Source organism: Eulemur rufifrons, chromosome 6, assembly GCF_041146395.1.
Source record: "Eulemur rufifrons isolate Redbay chromosome 6, OSU_ERuf_1, whole genome shotgun sequence".
Classification (NCBI taxonomy): domain Eukaryota; kingdom Metazoa; phylum Chordata; class Mammalia; order Primates; family Lemuridae; genus Eulemur; species Eulemur rufifrons.
Window position 1 is genome coordinate 65512945 of NC_090988.1, and position 21620 is coordinate 65534564.

Below are 21620 nucleotides of genomic sequence, written 5' to 3' on the forward strand. Positions count from 1 at the left end.
CTCAATATGACTCAAACCTGCCACCAAACAGAAGAGAGAGGTTAAGTAACTTGCTCAGAATCATGCAGCTAGTGACTAGCAAAATTGGATTTTGAATCCAGGTTTGCATGACTTTCAAATTCTGCCTTTCCCGGATGTTACTGCCCAGAAAGCAGGCTTAGTGCTGTGGAGATCCGGGTAGATATTTGCTTTCCCCAAAGCAGTGAACTTTGCAGGCTACCACCAGATCCCTGCCACCTGCTCACTTCCGGAGGGCTTCTTCAAATGCCAAGCATCCCACTGGGTGGCCTTAGTGTCCTAAAATTTTCTTTACACTCCAGCACTCACTTGCAAAGTAAAGCTGGACCCCAAACCCCCAACCCCCATATTGGGCAGATCCCATAGGAAGTTGACTTAAAAGCCTTAGAAGCAGGGACAGAAAATGGAAAATCAGTAAGGTAGAGGTAGGCTTGCGGAGGGAGCATCAGGGCTCACACCTCCTGCACGGGCTGGGGTTTGCATTTGTGTTTAATAACAACTTTGATCTCTCTGCCAGCGGCAGCGGTCATTGAGAAATCCTGACATAAAGAAGGTATCTGGGAGATAAAGTTCTGCAAGCGATGATTACTAGCACTTAAGTTCTCTTTTTGTTGAAAGGAAGAATCCCAGATTGAACAGTGCATTGAATGATATGACAAGCAAGTACTTGATCCCTGTCCAGCTGGAGGGGGGATTGTACCCATCAGCAGCTTTTTAGCTAAGGATGTCTTTATATTTCCCTTCTTTGTCTGGGCCTCTCTAGTTCCTCCTTTTACTTCATGTCAGCACTATATAGTAGGTATGCCAAGTGGTTTTGAAATTTAAATTACAGTCTCTTTTTCAGATGTTATTGGAAAGAACATGTAATTTATAACCACGTGTTAGGAGTACAGGATGTTCATGGTCCACTGCCAATTTTTCTTTTGTAAAGTTAATAAAACTTTCATAAAACACTTATACACTTGTATATTTCATGGTAAAGATTTTTTTTATCTCATAGGCTAATGTAAAGATTTATTAAAACCATTTTTTTGTTAAGAGGAGTGTCAATAGTTTGCAGCTGAGTGTAATTTTGAATCCGTGGAAGATGACGGTCTGATGGAAAATGACAGTAACAGCTTTGTTGATTTAGCACTAAAAATAAAGGAGCCTTTCAAACGAGAGAATGCTCTAATATCCAGAGTGGGCTAGGACGCACTCAGGCCAATGGAGGCAAGCTGGAGGAGCCGGCCACCAGCACTCCAGCCCCTGGCAAGAGCGGAGCAGGGCTGGATGGAGCCCAGGTGGGAGGGTGAGCAGAGCCCCACGGGTTAGCGGGAAGGAAGGCTCTTGTTGGGGAGGGGGGAGGCCCAGAGGAGTGTTTGGGGCCCACATTTACTTCTTGTGGCAGACAGCTCCAGGATCTGCCTGCCCCCACAGGCACACTTAGCTCTTCTGGCACACCTCCCACTCCCCCTCTCTGCCACCTCTACCAATCTGCATCTAGCCCAAACTGGTCCCTATTGGAGGATCACTTCAAGGAAGCTCACTTAACTTTTTTCTGGGTCTTTGTAAACCCAAGCATAGTTTGTTTTTGCAGCTGGTAAATGAGTGTGCTCTCCTGGGCAGAGTTGAGGATTGGGGTCAGATTCAATGATTTGAAGGAGTAAATAGACCTCTCTGAGCTTCTGTTTTCTTCTCCAGGAAACACAGCGATATTTCCTACCTCCAGGCCCCTTTCTGAGAGCAGTCTGAGATGATGCGTATACATGGGATTTGCCACCTACAGGCAGCGGATGTTGGAGCTCTTCATCTTCCAGGCTGGATCCAAGGTTCTTTAGAAGGGCCCATGATAGCATCCTGCTTGAAGGAAGACCCTCATTCCCTCAAATGTTGAAAGAGGCTGAATTTATGAACAGATTAAGAAATTAAAGGCAAATGAAGAGGAAGGGATGATTTTTAACCATGAACTATAGATCTTTCCATGAGTAAATCCTATGATCCCTGTTTTATAGATGATGAAAGCGGGACTAAGAAAGGTGACGTAATCAGCTCAAGATCACAAATCTAGTGAGACAACCAGGTTTAAAACTTGAGTCACGTTCGAGACCAGCCTGAGCAAGAGTGAGACCCCGTCTCTACTAAAAATAGAAAGAAATTATATGGACAACTAAAATATATATATACAAAAAATTAGCCGGGCATGGTGGCACATGCCTGTAGTCCCAGCTACTCGGGAGGCTGAGGCAGAAGGATCGCTTAAGCCCAGGAGTTTGAGGTTGCTGTGAGCTAGGCTGACGCCACGGCACTCTAGCCCGGGCAACAGAGTGAGACTCTGTCTCAAAAAGAAAAAGAAAAAGAAAAAAAAAAAAAAAAACTTGAGTCATGCTAACTCCAAAGCTTCCTTTTTTTCCACTCCAGAATGTCAGAAGCAGCAAATACTCTTGAGTGGTTCCTACAGGCTAAGCATCACGCTAGGCACTCGACAAGCATTCTCTCCGTCAACCCTCACGCCACTTCTGCAAAATCACCATTATCTTCACTGCAAGGTGAGCAGTGTAGAAAGGGCTGCACAGTTCAATTCAACATGAGCGCCCTCCAGCTGTCCTGGCTGACACAGAGAAGGGGTGGAGTGTGTTCCCGATGAATGGCTGCAGGACTGTGAGCACCTTTCCTGGGAGTGAGCAGGAAGCTCTGATCTCTGCCTGGCCTCTTCTCCTACAGTTGAAGGTTGGTCCATGGGTTTGACTTAAGAATTGGGAGGCTGATAGTCTCATTTCTCCCCATGGGTCTCTGCACCTTCTTCCTCTTTTCCTCTCATTTTTCCTTCTCTCTCCCTGTCATTCTTTTCTGTGTTCCATTCTCAACCAAGTAGGTACTCTCTGTGGCAGCCTTTCTCCTGGGGACCCCCTCTGGCACCAATGGGGCAAAGGCCAGGCACATTCCAGGTGTAGGGCTGCTGTTTCCTTTGTAAGACGCTTCTCTAGCCACCCCTTTCACCCCATGTACTGACAAATTCCTATTCCTTGCTGAGGTTCTGCCAAAGTGTCACTTCTGCAGACCTTTCATGACCACTGTGACCAGATCAGGCTATCTCTGTGTGCACTTTCACCTCATCTTGTGTTTACCCATCACTTTTCACAACTGTAAATAAGTAATTCTTTGTAAAACGATATATTTGCTATCTAAGTTGCCTGCTAGACTAGACACTCTGGGAGAGAAGTGGAAATGTGTGCTGTATCTCCCACGCCCAGCATGATATAGGGTTACTTGTCCTAACAACCTCTCCAGTGGCCAAATGCTCCTTCCCTTCCAGACAAAAGCCTAGGTGGCCTCCTGACCTCCCATAGTAGTCCAATTTGTAACTGTGCCCTGGTCACCTATACAAGTGTCGCTGAGTCTAGTTAGGGGAGATTCTGGTGACAGCCTTCACCTTTAAGCTTCTGAGGTCAAGATGCAAACTCCCATGTGGTGAGGGGTGAGGGAGGATAGTCCCCAGGCTAGCCTGCTTCCACATCTCAACAACTCCGAAAAGTGGAGGCATAGGGAGCTCTAGGTCACAAGAGAAAATGTAGAAGAGAAACTGGGACCCTAGCACAAGAAATCCCATAGAAACCCCTACACCATCTCTGTCGATGTCTGTAGGGGAAAAGACAGAGCAGTTGGGACCAATGAACCCAGCCTGAGCATAGCCTGGAGTGTGTGTGGAAGGTCAGCTGACATAGGTCTCCTTTTCATAAGGTCTGGGGGAGGGCTGTGGTCCAACCGAGCAAGCCATTTCTAAATATGCAGGTGTGCTCATTGCTATTGCTCTTGCTTTCACAGCTATTGTTGTTTCTAGATGAGACACATGTGGTCCAGCGGAAGTTGCTGCCTCAAAAGCCAGAGGGTGCAGGCTTGGGTACTGAGCATTGGGGCTGGAGCCCGGGCCATGCACTGAGCCTCCCTAGCAATGCTCATGGTGTCACCAGGCCAAGGCCCCTCTAGCAGGATCAGATAGCTCCTCCCAAAGTTGCTTGTCTCAAGGGAATCTTGTCAGGGCTGGAGGATTTACCCCCTTACCCAGCTATCTAGCTGGACATGGTTTCACAGAGTGGTCCAGACTTCAGGTCAGACCCTTAGCTTACTAACTTGTCATCTTGGGGAAATTACTTAGCATCTCTATGTCTCAGGTGTAGTTATAAGCAGGGCTGGTTTCATGGGCATGTGACCTGTGCATCCCCACAGGTCCCAATGCTCAGAAGGGCCCAGTGCTTGGTTCTGCTCTTACCATCTTGAAATTCTCAATGATTTTTTTTTTTTAAACAATGGTCCCTGTCTTTTCATTTTGTACTGGGACTTGCAAATCATGAAGCTGGTCCTTATAATCAAATAAATATTTATTACACAAGTATCTACTCAGGGCGAGGAACAATGAGATAAGGCAGATGTGCACCTGGCACACATCAAGGGCCCGACATTAGGGACATTATTATTGTTGCCTCCTGGGTTACCTATCAAGTACTTGATACCTCTCTAGACTTCTGGCAGGTGATTGGTGAGAGAGGATGGTTGTAGGCTTCCAAAACAGTCACTGGCAGGGCCCCTTTAGTCTTTGAATAGGAGTCAGATCGAGTAAGAACCAAGACCTTGGCTGACTTCATGTATATTTCTCCAAGAAGCCCACAGGGTGTAAGGCAGGTGACCCAGATGACAGACTGACCTGGAGTCAAGTTCACACTCTCCTCTTCTTGGTGCCTAATCCCCAGTAGCGATGCCACTCTGCTATACCCAGGGTTTACCATTTCTGATGCTGTTTGGTCAGACCAGTTGTTCATCTGTGGTCTCCCATGTCAAAACCTGGGACTGGTTATGCTTCCAAGCTAGGTACGTACCAGGTAAGATAAACAGGCAGCAGAAAAGTTGACTTCACTCTTCATTCACTTGGTGGATGAACTAGCACAGCCCCATCTCTATCCAGGCCTCTCTGACCATCTCTGTTTCCTCTAGCAGGTATAGTCGTGGCCCCTGTTGACACTTGCCCTTACTCCTCCCATCTCTCCCTAACTCATTCCCTAACCTTTGTCTTAATCCAAGTGCTGGAATGCCTTTGTCCACTTGGTTCTGAGAATATTATCACAATCCCCTGTCCCTTTGATATGTCCTTTAGAGAATCAAGCCCCCTTGCAGAAAGGAGGCATTTTCTACTATGTTTGACCAAAATCTATTTTTGAACTACTTTCTTTATTCACAACAACTGGCAGCATAGCACAGCCCCTAAAGTTTCTCATGCAATCCCAGATATTCTTTAATGGAGGGAGGGGCCAGGAGAAGCAGGGGCTCTCTTTAATTGTAGGGTATCTGAGGAGCCAGGGAGGCATAGCAGGTATCCACAGAGCACGGCTTTGTAAAAGGGTCTCTGAAATGCAGCCCAGTGGCTCTTTCTTCCTGCTGCGTGATGTTGTCTCTATTGAAAGATTCTCCTTCCCCAAACAGAGAGTACAACAATCCCACTGAATGCATTGCCAATGATAAACTATGTACGGACAAATAACAACAGTGACAAAACTGCGTACAGAGACAAGGCAGTCTGTGTCGGGGAAGAAAGAGAAAAATAAATGAAATTAACAGTGGGAGACAAAAACAGAGGAAAACCCAGCAATTAGATTAATCATAGACTTCCAGGAAATTGGCCCAAATTTCTTTAAAATCTTGTTGATTGTTATTCAGATTGAAGGGTTCCCTGCAAGATTAGCCAGAGCCCACCAAGCTTGCATACCAATCTGCTGCATCCCACAGGGAGCTGCTCAGATCCCAGGGCTGTGTCCCTGTGACAATGGATCACCTGGGTAGGGGTGAGGTGCAGTTGACAGAGCCCAGCACTGGGGATAGGAGGTGGCACTTCTAGTCCAGGCTCTTGGCCAACTCACTTTGGGACTTTGAACAAATCATATAACTTTCTGGGCCTCAGTTTCCACATCTGTTAAATAGGCAATTCTGCCTGCCTTTATTAAATCAGTGGGTTTTGGGAGGTTGAAGAGGAGAACACAGACGTGGAAATATCTTGGACAAGATGAAAGTGCTATGCGAGCATAACATAGCTATTGGAGTATTTTTAGGGTCAGAAAGAAAGTAGGATATTGTTCAAGGTTCAAATATGCCCCCTCCAAGCAGTAGGGTAGAGAAAATGCAGTGTGGTACTAACCCTAGTCAGTTGCTAGAAAAATGTTCCAAAGCCTTCAGATTCAGTAAAACTTTCAGTACATCTTTACCCAAATAATCCTCCCTCTTTTATGATCTGCATTTAAAAGAAAATTGAATGACCTATCTCTGGATTTATTAATGCTTAAATCATTAGTGTCTTGGCTCCAGAATGGTCCTGGGTTGCCAGACGGATGTCAGAGCTTTCAAATGCCTGGAAGTCGCCCCTCACCCAGGGTGAAATAATCCAAGCATAAAATGGTTTGGGTTTGGTTTGAAGGATTGAATGCCTGAGTTCCTCTTAGAAACTAAACTCTTCAAATCTGACCATTTTTGGCTCAAGGTTAAAAAAAAAAATTATTGGCTGTCTACTAGGTGCTAGGCTCTGTGCTAAGTGCTTTACATGCATTATTTAACTTAATCCTTACAACAACCCAATGTGGTAAGTTCTATTAATGTCCCTATTTTAAGGATGTAAAAAGCAGGACACCCTTCAAGTATTATGGAAAAGATTTTGACCAATTTTTCTCTTGGCATCTGTCTTTGAATATTTGAATCATATGAGAAGAATAAATAATCCGAGGGCTGAAGTGAGCCACAACAACCATCCAGTATCGCATTTCCCAAAATATGTCTCTGCTGGATTTACTAGGTGTCACTAACATTTGGGCATCAAATAAACTTGAAGAAAAAAAAAAAAGTAGGCTTCTTTGCTGCAAGACTTCTCAAAGCTTTGAAATGAATGTTCATTGTGACTCTAAGAAGGGGATGATGCATGCAACATTATTTAAACTTCCTTGGCGACAGAAGGTCTTTTTCCAAATGATCCTAATATTCTACAGAAAGTCATTTTTAAAATGGTGATATAGATCATCACATTCTTTTATAAAGGAAGACACCAAGGCCCAGCCAGGGAAAACGACTTGCCCTCAAGTCCCAGGGTGTTAAAAGTAGAATAGAGGCAGCAACTCAGATGTCCTAAGTCCAGGCCTAGGCTGGGTTCCATGTTTCACTACAACAAAGGAAGGTGTGGCGCGAGGGCCAGTGTGGGCCCTCCACAGATTCAAGGCACCAGGACCACACCTAGGATCACAGATCACAAATCACACATTTGCAGAATCAATTGGTCATGGATTCTTTAAGCTAGAAGAGAGAGTTTTATTTCAATAAAATCCTTTGTGCTTGAAGGAGCTGTTTTACTCAGAATTCTCCATAGAAACAGAACCAATAGAATGTGGGAGGAGAGAAAGAGTGAGAGAGATTTTAAGGAGCTCACGAGATTAGAGATTTGGCTGGCAAGTCCAAAATCTTCAGGGTAGACCAGCAGGCTAGAGAACCGGGAAGAGTTGATGCTGCAGTCTTGCGTCCAGGCAGTCTGACTGCAGAATTCCTTCTTCCTCAGGCGACCTCAGTTTGTTTTCTCTTAAGGCCTTCAACTGATTGGACAAGGCCCACCATGTCATGGAGGGTAATCTGCTTTACTCAAAGCTTGTTTGTTTAAATGTTAATCTCATCTAAAAAATACCTTCACAGAAATATCCAGGTTGGTGTTTGACCATACATCTGGGTATTATGGCCTAGTGAAGCCCACAAATAAAATTAACTATCCCAGGGGCCATGTTCCTTTCTGCCCTTAAAATGCTAATGACATCTCTCTACATTTTCATCCTCATCCAAAGAATGTGAGAGGCATATGCAGAAATCATTCACTGCTCTGGGATTCAAGCTGCACCTGCTGTGGTCTCAGTGTTACCATGGAGGTGCCTTGTGAGTTTCCACATCAGTGACTGAGGCTAGAAGCAGGGCCAAGGGAGGAGGGCTGAGTTGGATATAGTCAAGGATTTCTACCATGTTCTCCTCCTTCAATCAGAATAATGCCATTTCTATCTGTTATGTATGCTGCTTCCATTTAAACTGATGCTAAAATTTGTTGGAAATTCTCTTGGTTGACACAAGAACACTGGCTCCTCCAGCAGCTTCCTGCTCAAAGTGCATTCTCAGGACCAGCAGTATCAGCTCCACACAAAAGCTGGTTAAAAATGCAGAATCTTGGATCCAACCCTAGACCTATGGAATCAGAATCTGCGTTTTTAACAAGATCCCCCGGTGATGGAGCACTGCTCTAGACCTCAAGCTCTTAGAGGACAGAGCAGCACAGTGCCAGACACAGGGTAGGAAACTGAGAATTAATCTTTTCCCTGAATGATTGCCTGACTTTGAAAACTGATGCCTAGAGGGGTAAAAGGTGACACAATTAATCAGTAGAGTATTAATTAAATCTTATTAGCAGAAAATAAGATTCTCTGATCATATGTGTGTTCTTTGTACAGGATATGCCTCCTCTCTGAAGAACCCAAGTCATGGCAGAAAATTCTTAAGTCTCCAGTCTGATCATTCCAGAAACCAAGATGTTTCAATTGAACCATTCAAGTTCTTCATGTTTATGGAGGAATTCCTTACAAGGAGTTTTGTCTAGCAAACAAAATCACTTGGCCAAAATAAGCAGGCTTCCCTGGGAGGTCCCCTGGCGTGGATGAAAACTGAACTATAGCTTTACCTGCAGGTATATCCAAGTTGAAATAAAAATTCTCTCCTGTGCAATCTTGAGCCCAACTGCCCTTTCTGCAAGGATGTGAGAAATTCTGAGCAGATGATCAGTCAAGGAGTTAATTTGCTGCTGTGCTAAACTGCTAGAACTGAAGCTGTCATAGGGGAGAAAGGGAAGCAAGTGGAGAAATCTTTGATCCTCAGTTCAGCCAACTTCTTCCACAAAGTTGAATGGGAGATCAAACATGAACAGCAGTGTGGGCTCTGGGCTCTGTCCATGGCTATAGGAATCCGATATTACAATAATCATCCAACTTCGACAGAATTCATCCCAGGAAGCTTGTCAACAAAAAGGCTTGACTAAGAAGAGGGCTGAAGCCATCACAAATGAGGGAGAGGGAGAGGGAGTTTCAAATGTCCTTGGGTTGTCTTCATTGGAATATGCCTTCTGTGAATCCCACCCTTACGCAGCCAGCATCTCTTATAAAACCCAAAAGAAATGAACAAGAAGGTGAATGATCATCTGCGTTTCTAGACTCAGCTAAAAGTTTAAGGGCCTGGTCTTGGTTTTTCCGTGCTAAAGAGTCACACAATCTCAGCCCAGGGGGTGGCCTTGCTGTTCAAACAGCACTGTGTACCATGGGTCACTCCAACACTTCTGTTCAGATTACACGTGATATTCACCATAAAGACCCTCACAGCTATATAGCACCTTGTAGTTTACAAAGCACTTTCACGTTCATTATCTCATTTGTCCTGTGGTGGGGTCTGTGTGCTCTGGGATATAGCACTGATTGCTGGCTGTCTCCTCATCCCATTTTCACTCCAAGAATCCTAGTCCTAAGTGATGCTCAGGACAACTTGATCAAAGTCCAGCAAGTCCTACAAGTGGAGTCACAGCTACTACAGATGCAAAAGCTCCTTACAGTCACTGGAATATAGCCAAGTACATGGATATTTGGCAGAAAACATGGCAGATAAAGCAGCGCCTCATAATTTTCTGAGTACCCACACTAGCATCACCTCACTTTGGTACACCCAGATTCGTTGCATGGAGCAGGTACTATGTAAAAGCTCTACCTTAAGACATAATCTCTACTCAGAAGCTTGGACTGAACCATACTCTTCAGCCCAGCTAGCTCTCAAATGTCCTGGCCACCTGCTGCAACACTGATTCTCTCTTTCTTTCCTCCCCCCCCCCAAAAAATACTCCCTCCTCCCCTGAGATGTGTCTTTACAACTCTGACCTCTTATCAATGTCAACCACAACCCAGGGAGCCCATGCTTCAGTATTATTCTCTTCTCATTCAACCTGGTCTAAGAGACACTGTGCACCAAAGGATGAACACACCAATCTTTTGAGGGAATAAAAATGAAAATTCTGAGAAAACCTCCATAAATCCACAGTGTGATATGTTTCACTGCAAAGCCACACACTAAAGGGAGCCACAATCTGGAGAGGAGAAATTAGCAGGACCCGGTGAGTTCTGGGGCTGTGAATTGTGGTAAGCTACCCAGTTCACCCATCATTAGGTGAGTTGATACAACTAATACTTACAGGTAATGAAACATAATCCCTTTTCTCAAGAGGCTTAGAAACCATCAAGGAAGACAAACATTAAACATGCAATTACAGTCGTGGGGGATGGTTGCTGCGACAGAGGTTTCCCAAGTGCTATTGGAGCCTGTTGCAGGGAACTACCACATGGAAAGACTTCGGGAGGCGCTGTTCACATTATGGGTAGCTAAGGAATCTGCCGCTCTGGAGAAGTCCTTGGCATTAATTCATCTGAACTATATAATGCCAGTTTATAGCACACAATTTTCTCTGACAGAAGTTGAGATTTTGTCCTTTTACAATGAGGCTTCTTAGCCCAGCAAGGGTTCCCAAGTCTCCCAAACCCAGTGTAGCTGCAGGATGTCTCATAGAAGGCAATAATCACCCAACTTCAGAAGCAAGTGGTCTTTGCAGCACAGGCCTCAGCAGAGGGCCCATCTGGCTTTGAGGTAGAGAAAAATGTTGGTTCTGTGCTCAAAGGATAAAACCTCCAGATCTGCTGACTGCAAGCATCATGATCTTGGGCAATTCAAACATTTAGATCTTCATTCTCTCCTCTGTTTGATGGATATTCCAATACCCTTCTCACAAAGTTTCTTGTGAAAATTAAATGGAAAATGCCTGTACAACATGTGACATACAGCTGAAACTTTTTAAAAAAACTTTTCTTCTTTCATCTCTTCCCTTTCCTAAACATGGTAGATATTCTAGAAAGTAGGGGTTGGAAGAGAACTTGAGATCATCTGAGTCAAGTCTTTTTCATTTAAAAGATTTGAAAGCACAGTTTGAAATTAGTCTGATTATCAATCATTGAATCACTCCAAACAGAATATTGAGGAACTATTATTATCTGCTTAAATTAAATCACTCTTAATATGTGAATGAGGCTTAGTTGTCCAATAGTTTTCTCACTCATGAAACAAGGATAGTAAGCCTGACCTTATAGTAATATTGCAAGGTTTAAATTAGATAATATAGGTAAAGTATCAATAGTTCTGTTAAATTCCAAGCCTTGTTTAAGCCTTCCTTGAGCAAGAGGAGGTAGGGAAACCAAAGAACTTGTATTTGTTCTATCTAATATTTTAAAAATCCAAATTATTTAGAAGTATATAGCCTAAAGTGTTAAGAAATTCTGCCCTAACTCTTTTGGAATAGTAAAAAAAAGTCAGAGATTTTTCCTTTTGCACCAAGTAGTGAAGGGCTGAATGTCTCAGAACGAAGGAGGAGGCTGACAAGTATTTAATATCTATCCTATCTCTCCCTGCCTACCCCAGTACGAAGAGAGAACTGATGAGAAAGGGCCACTGGTTTAGTTTCTGAAACCGTTGCTTTCTGAGTCCCATGGCAAGACCCTTTTGACAGTCTATCTGTTTTCAGTTTCCATTTTACTTTAACTTGCTCCAGAGAAGTAGATCCATTAACTAGTAGTAAGAAGGTTTTGTATGATAGTCTGGAATTCTTACAATTATTATTGTTGGCAACAGTGTTCATTTTCATGGCTGGTTGCCTGATACCAGTAAACAGAAAGAAATCTTTAATTTCAACATGTTAATATTATGATTATTTAGTTCTTTTTGTGCATCATATTACCCACCCCTTAACAAATGTCAAAATAGGAACTAGAGGCCCTGAAACACAGCTCTAAATTAAAATCCTGTATTTGCCACTCTCAAGCCATGTGATGTTGCCCACCAACCTGTTTGGGCTTCTGTTTTCTTATCTGTTGAATAAGAGGCAATCTCTCAGAAGGATTTTCAGAGGTTTAAATAAGAAACTGTCTCTGACATACTGTGGGGCTAGAAATATACCCTTTCCTTCTCTCTTTTAAAAGCAGGCACTCTGGAGTGAGTCTGGTGTACATCCAGACTTATGGGGGTTGATTAACCCCCGTTAGATAAATGAGATGAATCTATGTCAGTTATTATTATATGTAAAGTGCTCGGCATAGCACCTGGCTTATAGTAAGTTCTACATAAGAGCTGTTTTCACGGTTTCTTTCCTTCCTCCTTCCCTCTCTCTCTGGTTTCTTTTCTTCCACTGTCCTAATTTTTATGGCAGAAGATCTCTTCCTAGCAACACAATTCATTTGGAATCGTCAATTTTCAGACCGTTGATCTCCTCTCAGCATCAAAAGAGTTAAGATCCTTTCAAAACCAAATGCCTGAACCACATGCCGCTCCCTTTCCTTTATAGAGGCTAAGGCCTTGATCATTTCTTAATGTAACTACTTCAGGAAATTTGTTGCGCTAATAATGTTAATATGCCTTATTTCTACACTGCTCACGCCCTGAGCTCTCAATCACTTCAAAACACAGTGATTGAAATTTTTCAAAAGTCTTTGATTTAGAAGTTGTTATGTAGAACACTAGTCAAGTATAAATATGGCAGAGTGATTTAAGGCGGTTGGAGCAATCCAAATGTTTAAGCTTGTTTCAAATAATTATCAATCTTTCTGCTCTGCATTCTCAACACCCCCCTTCATTTGAAGGAGTGGCCCTCAGTGAGGCCTGGAGCATGCTGTTGAGGGGCCCGAGTGCCTCTCTGTTCTGCACACTGTGTTGCCTTGTCATAATCACGTTACCGAATCCTTAATGGCTTGTGCTGCTGCTGGTGTCAGACTCAGGTCACGGAGAGAACGGGTCACCCTGGAATCAAATGCTCGCTCTATATCTGCATCAAGCGAGGCAGACTCTGCCAAGCCACAGCTCTGAGGGTGGGCAGCCAAGGAGACAGTCCCCTCTGATGGTGTCACGTCAGTCAGTCCAGGTGCCCACCCACAGGGGAGCTCTGGTGAACAACTGCCTTGAAATCTGGTCTCCAGAAAGACTCAGGGGGACACTGTCGGGGTCCGGGACACCTCGTGTCCACTGCTTCTCATCTGCTCAGGTCCACTTATTTTACTCCAGCTGCTCCCACCTCTGCCAGTTCTGCTGGGATCCTGACCAGGCTCTCACAGGGGTTACCTGACAGCGGTTTCTTTGCCTAGGTGCACATCGCACACTCCCTCTTCCTGCCCTGGGGCTTCTCCAGCCACCAGGGGACCTGCTTAGCCATATGCATGTGCAACTGGAAATACAGGCAAGCAGATGACCAAAGGAAGAGAGAAGATAAGTAAATATGTTTTCCCTTCATACTCTGAGTTGACAGTTTCAAGACCCATCTTACGAGGCACCTCCAGATGGCCTATGGATGAGCATAAGCCGCTCATAGCAGTGGCCGGTTCCTGAGCGTATCCTTGTAAGGGCCTTCTCGCCTATGCTATTTCACTCTCTCATCCACATTCCAGCGCCCTCCCTTCGGGACCTGCACACAACCGCCTCTGCCTCAGGCTCTGTTTCCAGGGGAACTTGGGAATTACCCGCACCCAGGAGAATTAGGCTCAGAAAAATCCCAGGACCAGAAAAACTGACTTGGAAAAACTAGAGCATGTGGATTCCAGAGAACACAAGGGAATGAAGCCAAGGACACCTTCGCACAGAAGGACAAGGTGACCCAGTTGCCTGAGCACAGAATGACCATGAGGCAGAGATACCTTAGCACAAAGGGTCTGCTTGACACATTTTTTTTCAGCCCCAAAGAACATGTGGACAGGATTGCTTCAGTGCAATTAGCTCAGATGACACAGTTACCACATCACAAAGGACCTGAGCACAGTAAAACCGATAAACACAACCACCTCAGACAGAAGCATCCGGTATAGACAGCAGTTGCTTCCATGTAAATGGGCCAAAGCCAGGCGTTTGCTCAGCATGGAGAAACTGAGTCCCGGTGTCTGGGGTGGAGACTGGCCAGCCTTGTCCATGCCGTCCTGCACCCCACAGGCAGTGACACCAACCATTATCCCCACTCTCGCGTGTGGGGAGCACATGAACAAGAGCGTGGATCTGGGCTCAGAAGATGGGAGTTAAGGTCCCACTCTGCTCGTTCACTGCCTGTGTGACTCGTGAAATTCACTGGAACCATTCAAGAAATACTTTCCTCCTTTATAAATAGGAAATAATAAACACAAGAGAGTGGATATTGAAGTCCTCTGCAAAATTCAAAATAGCAGACACTTAATGTTGACAGTATTGTACCATTCTGTACAAAACAGATGTTTCATGGAGGTTAATAGGAATGTAAATGTATCAGTATCATTGTTATTACTGTGATTATTAAATACTATTTGCATAACTCTAGTTGATAAAGTATTCTCACTTGATCCTGTCAAAAACCTGCCTGGCAAAGTGGCATCATTACCCCTCATTCTACAGAGGAAGAAACTGTACCTTAGAAAGTGTGACTCTCCCAAGATGCTCAGGCAGCGAGCAGCAGACCTGGAGAACAGAGCAGGACTTCAGGGTCCACATCCTGTGCTGTGTTCCTACCAGGACATGCCAGAAAAGAGAGTTGGGCACCATGGTTCCATGCTTTCCAGCTTTAATTGAAATGACGCCAGGAGATAATAATTCCACTTAAGAACGCTGAGATGATAGTGTTCTGTCTCCCTCTTCCCTGGGGCCATTCCTGGGTAGCACTCACATCATGCTGTCGCACAAAGAAGCTTCTCAGGTCTATATTTAAGTAATAAGACATGACAGGCCATGTATTTCTGGAACATTATAACATGCCTGGGGTGGTTGGGGGAGGCTGAGGCTGAGGAAATTTCTTTGAGCATCGCTGCTTTGGCTATTATCAAATATCATGTATAAATCAAGATGGGGCTGAGGACTAGTTGAAGAGGCAGACAGCCACTTAGAAGACGGTGCTGGCATGGCTGTGACATCACCACCAGCCAATCCCACAGCTCCTCTTTCTTGCCAAATCCCCACGTGATTTGATAATTTGAAACCTAAAAAGCATTCAGGTTCCAAGTCATCCTCAGGGTTCTGAAATGGCCAGCGATTGTGAAGCTGGAAGGTCAATCATCCCATAGAGTCCCCTCCAGCCAGTGCAGTGGGACCCAAGTGAATCTGGACTTAGAGTTTGTAACAGAGGGCCTCTCAGTAAACCCATCCTTGCTACTGGGTAATCACTGGATTTGCATATTCAAGGTCTTACAGGTTGTGGTTGTGGTTTTACAGTCTGTTTGGGGGGATAGGCCTTTGCTCTCTGCCAGGTTAAATGACTAGCAGGCATTAAAGAAGGCTGCCACACTGATCAGAAACAGACCTCTAGGCTCATCTGCAACTAGATCCCTGAGCTCTGATGTTTCAGCCAAGGTCAGACAAATCCAGGCCGCGTGCCTGGCCTCTGCAGGGTGTACTCGTGTGCGGCAACCAGCTGTGATTAGGAACAGTGATGTTTTCCAAAGACTTTGCCTTCAGGGAACTGACAATCTGAAAGAAGGTATAAATCCGATATGGGACAATAAAAAAAATACTATGATCAAGTCATATTTAGCTATATCTTCAATGCATGGCACAAAGTTGAGGATAACAGTTTCTCAGACAATGCTTGCCGAAGGGATGAAAGTGATTTAAGAACCCTAAAGAAATCCAGGTGCTCTAAACCTCAATTTTTTAGCCTGCAAAGAAAGGAAAGTGAGACTTGCTTTTTCCCTGCTTTGCTTGCACGATTAGAGTGAAAATTAATATATGAAAACTGTACTGCAAGCTATAAAGCACTACCCAGTAGTGAATGATATGCAATATAGGCTGTAATCACACATCTGAGTACAGTAACAGGGATAACTAAAAGAAAGGACTCTCTTGACGGTTTGGGGGGGTTCATAAACATTACCAGCCTCTTTCCCCACTTCCAACCATCTCCACTACCAATGACTTGTGCTTGACCTAGGCTACGAAGAGGTTTCATCTATTAATCCTTTGGTAATGTCTGCCTTGTGTACTAAATTGAGTGGGATTATGAGATTTCATCTGGACCCAGAGGGGGAGTGCCATGATCAATTAATGATATCTGCCTTGGACTTGTATTAGGAAAACAGCAGCATGTGTGCATTTGTTTAGCCATTCTTTGTCTGGACCCTCATTTTCTCCCATGTAACAGCTTTCTAATTGGTCTCCATCATGCATTGTCACCCATTCCAATGAATTCTTGCTTCTGCCACCACAGTGGTCTCTTTGCTAAACAAAAATCTGACCATGATATTCCCCTACTGAAGTCATTTGGGGATTTTCTTCTTGTTTCACAACATATAGCCAAATTCTTCAGCAAAGTCTACAATGCCCACAGTGACTTGGTCCCTCCCCTGCTAAATCATCTCTCACCCAGAAGCCCCAGACTTGCATTCTAGGTGTACCACGAGGCCATGGCCAGCTTCCTCCCCAAACACACCCTGAGCAACTTACCAGCCTGAAATCTACACATTCTTACTGAAAATGCAGTTATTTTTACCTCTGTGAAGTCTGCCTTCATCACCTTCAAGTAGAATTGATCTCTTCTCCTTCATCCCCATAGCACACTACACAGATATCTATTATAGCATTTATCCTGTGTGAAATCTATTTATTTGCTTGTTTACCTCCCTCACTAGACTGTACTACAGGAGATCGTGTCTTATGTATACATCTTTGTATTTATTCTGGGCAGTGTGCCTGGCATAAATATATGCCCAATAAATATTTGAAGAACAAATAAATGAGATGTGGAATGTACTGAAGTGGCCTGGCATACATATAGCCCTTTCTATGTGGCTCATTCCCCATAAATCACCAGCCTTGGATCAAGTTGGACCTGGGGAGGTACTGAGCTAGGACAGCCATTCTGCAAGTTGGATAGTAGCTCATGAACTGTGCTGTGAGGAGGACTCTGATAAACAGGGTTAATCAACATGTTAGTCTTAAACTGACAAACCATGTCTTCTCTCTTCAATCTCTGAACCTGAGATATAGAAAGATAGTCAGTTAATATTATAGCAGGAGCAGGTCAAAGACAAGCGGAAGGCCAACTTGGTTGCCATGAGATATCAGAAGCTATGAGTAAACAAAAATGAGTAAGACAAAGATAAAATTTACACAGAGAGAAAAATAGGGTGATTGGTTAGTAAAAACAACAGGGTGTAAGCACTCAGCTCTGGATTCTGAGGGACAGTCTCTAGAGCTGTCTTGGCCCCTGAATAGCTTTCTGGTTTCCACATTACATTCTAGATATTTTGTTTGTTATACCAAAATAGCTGAATGTTTCTGCTAAATCTAGAGGGTCTATTTGGGGTGATCTAATTTCAATTATAAAGTACTTGGTTTAATAAATCGTGCAGGTAGGATTCAAAGTCCAGAGCCCTTTCTCTCCAGCGATTGGACCTCATCTGACCAGTGTTGGTCAGGAATGAAGCCCACTGGCTTTGGCCTAGGGCAAGGCCCACAGCAGTAGCAGTGGGGTCAGGTATTCATAGAGATAGCCTGATGCCCAGTCTGGAATCCCAGCTTCTCCATGTGCTGGGCTCTACCTCATTCATGCAAACTGCTTAGATGTGCAGACATTGATTTCTACCTGGAGCTTCTACTGCATCATCAAATTGGCCTGGAATAGCTGAGTAGCTATTAAAATAGGCGGAAAGCTGTCTTTATTAGATAAAGAGAAGACATAGACTATATGTGTCCTTCTCAGACTTTAATGGGCACACAAATCACCTGCAAATCTTGTTGAAACTCAGATTCTAATTCAGAGGATATGCAATGGCCTGAGATTCCTCACTTCTAACAAGAAAGCCCCCTAGGTGATGCCGGTGCTGTTGGTCTGAGGACCACACCTTGAGTAGCAATCAAAGCTCTTTGTAATCCCAGAGGGAGGAAAGAGAGCCCTTTGGAGGAAGCTAAAGGACAAGAGTTCTAGCTAAAGAACGTTCCACCTGTTCAGAGCTGTGTGGGAAAGAATGCGATGCTTCAGTATCATGAGAGAGACCAAGCAGAAGTTAGCCAATAATTTGGCAAACGCACATTACAGAGAGAATTTATGCTCTGTGTGGCAGGTAAACTATCACAGTTGATTTTAAAACTTTTTTGTTTATGAACTCCCTAAATATTTTGTCAGCTATGTACCTACTTGACTATTCCTAGATTGACATACAAAATTTTACATCATATGTTTAAAACATTTATTTCTTAATAAGAAGGTGGAAAACATTAAACAGTTTGTTACATAAAATGAAAAAAATGTTGACTAATTTAAATAAATACTTCATCAGATCTAGCAAGTAAGCTCCAGAGGACAGGAAAGTTTTGTTTTGTTCACTGATGTGCACCTGACGAATAGTAGGTGCTTAATCAATGTTCGTTGAATGAATGAAAGCACACCAAATCTGAAATCAGACATGTAAAAATTTTATCCATGAGACTTATCTATTGTATCTCAAAAAATTTGGTAGCTCCACAAAGTATCCATTATATTTTAAAAATGATTTTTTTAAAAAAATGTTTTGACCTATACTGTTTGGGCTATTCTAAATTCAATGCATCTCAACCTTGGTCAAAATACCAAAGTTTTAATGCTAAGTTTTATACTCAACAGAATGATAGTCAAGGTAGGAAAAGATAAACACTCTTATAAAAGGTAAAGTAACCTTGGTTAATTTTTTAAATTAACATTTTTATTAAAACATCCTTAGATATCCTATGGCTACCTCTCTGATCATGGTTTGCTTCTGAATACCCATAATCTCGTTCCATTTACCTCTCAGAACATCTTGGGGTCTGCATTAGGACCCCAAATGCCAACTGCATCTCTGAAATACCATGGGGTATTTATTTTCATACCTTCTGGGTACCACATTCTGCCCACCATATGGAATTTCTCCTGATGTCCATTCTACCTCCAGTGGGGAGACCAATGCCAGGTCCCATAAGAGCTAGCACTTTGCTACTAGGACAGGGAGGTCTTTGGGTGGTGGCAGGTGTCAACATGGGGCAGTGTTGCCCGGCCCTTTGAGCACAAGCAGCTGCTTCTCACTGCTCTCTGACATGTCTTATGCTCTTTAACCTCCCTTTAGGCCATTTTGCTCTTACCTTTGGCATTCACTCTCCCCTCCACATTGGCTTTCTGAACTCTGACCCTTTGGTCAATAGATCTACAATTGGGATCTGCCTGAGCAGTCCTATTGCTGCCTCCAACCTGGATTCACTTCCAACTTCCATCCTACTCACTTCATAATGCAGTCTGCAGCTCCAGAGCTTCCTCCGTGCTCTCCTCCCCTCTAGTCCTAACTCAGACTCCAGCCTTTTTCCTTTCTATCCCCAGCCTTCCCTAGAGCCAGGGTTCTAGAAAGGTACCAGGAGTTCCCTGGTACCAGCATCCTTCCAGATCACTGCAGTGTTGTTAGAGCCAAGATCCAGCCAGCTCATCGCTGCCTTTCTTTTCTTTATTTGCAGCCCATTGCTCTGGACAACAGGTCAGAATAAGACTCTGATGAAGTGTTCTTCTGATACAGAGAGGGAAATGGACTGAGACTGAACCTTGGCCAAACAAGAAATATTTTTGATTGTGCTTTAAAAATTTTTTTTGATACACACCATAACTCATCTGCCTAAAGAAAAGTGGTGATATTCCAGTGTCTGTTTGATAAGCACATCAGATAAGCCCACAGACCATGGGAACCAAGAGAAAATGGCACTGCGGGATTACATGAGCCTCGGACGTGTTCCCAGACAGAACAAGTGTTATTGTGGAATGACACAGACCAGAGCTCCAAGCAGATGCTAGTTTGTCCTGTTCTCAGAGGAAAAGCCTGCTGGAAATGGAGCTTTGAGACAGGGTCAAAGCAGCAATGCTCTTGCTGGCTGGCAGCCCTCATCCTATCCTTGTCTCCGCAGAATCTCACTGGGAAAAAGACAGAACCCAGAAAAATCTATGTGACTGTCTTTAGAATTAATCGTGATTGATATTTGTCCAAGGAAGTGAATGGATCCAAGAGCGGGAGAGAGATGTCTAAACAGAAGGCCAAGTAGGATATTTCCCAAATTTGCTTTTTGTCCCATTAAAATCTCATCAGGACAAATCCTTTGGGAGACCTAAGACAGTCACCCTGGAAGCATTTGGCAAAGCAGACATATGGGCAAGAAAAAGGGCGTCAATGTAGATGTCTTCCACTGGATGGGGATGAGGGAAGAACAGGGCAAACAGAATCATCAGAGCTGATAGGAACCTCCAGGTCATCAAATTCAGCCTCTTGATTTTGAGGAGAGGGAGAGGGGGGTACAGAGAAGAAGGGGGACATGCCCAAGGTCACAGCGTCACGAAGTGTAGGGGGGAGGTAAACCAGGACTGGCATTCAGTTCTCCCGATGTCCAACCCGGGCATTCTCCCTTGCACTGAGCCTTGAAGGACAGCCCAGAAATTGATGAGGACGCCGCTTCCCTTTGCTGTTGCTCTGGAGCTAGGGAGAAATGGGCCAGGTCCTAAATGCAGCTCTCAGGGAAGTCTCTAGCAGGTTGTCAAGTGCTCCTGCCAGTGCTGAGCTGGCAAAGGAGGGTGGGGAGAAGTGCTTAGAAATCCTGAGCACTGAAAGGTGGCCTGTAATTGTAAAATTCCATTTCCTTTCAATTAGCAGCTGATTGCATTTGATGAGCTGCAACATTGTTTCCTCCGTGTAGATTAGGAGTCAGAGCAGTCAATGAGCTGTGAAATTCTCTCCCTGCTGAAACAATAGACAGTGATTAAAGCGCAGCTAATCCGATCATTATAGCTGGAGCCCACTGATCATTAGCTGCTAACCAGATCCCAGAGAGCAGCTCCAGCCCAGCCAAAACGGCCTGGATGCAGCAGGTAAATGCTACCAGTATACTGCCTACCCCCTCTCCACGCCCAGAAGTCCCTGGTGCACCTAAGGGCTGGGGCGAAAAAATGGGATGCCACAGCGGATACAGGGAATGAGACTGCCAAGGACAGATTGATGTCAGGGAGAAAGTGAGGATTTTAGAGGCAGATGTAACAGATCTGGGGTCACATCCCACCCTACTCCTCACCCCCACCCTCCATTTTGTGGTTTAACATCTGAGCCTAGAATAAGTTATTTGCCCCAAATCCCTAATAATACTTTCCTTGTGTGGTTGTTCTGAGGATTAATATCACAGCCTAGGTAAGATCCCTGGCATAATGCTAAAAGTCAGTAATAACACTAACCAACATTTCTGAGTGTTTGCTACGTGCCCAGCACTGTTCTAACGGCTTTACGTGGATTAACTTGTCTAATCCTCATAACAGCCCTGATAAAGTATACGCTATTATTATCCCTGTTCTTCCAATGAGGAACACACAAGTTTCGTAACTTGCTCAAGATCACTTAGCCACAAGAGACAGAGCTGGGATTTGAACCAGGCACGCCAGCTCGGGGCCCTGCTATTAACCACCCCCACTTTGCTGCTTCTCAAAAAATGCTAACACTCTCAAATAATGCTAACATTTT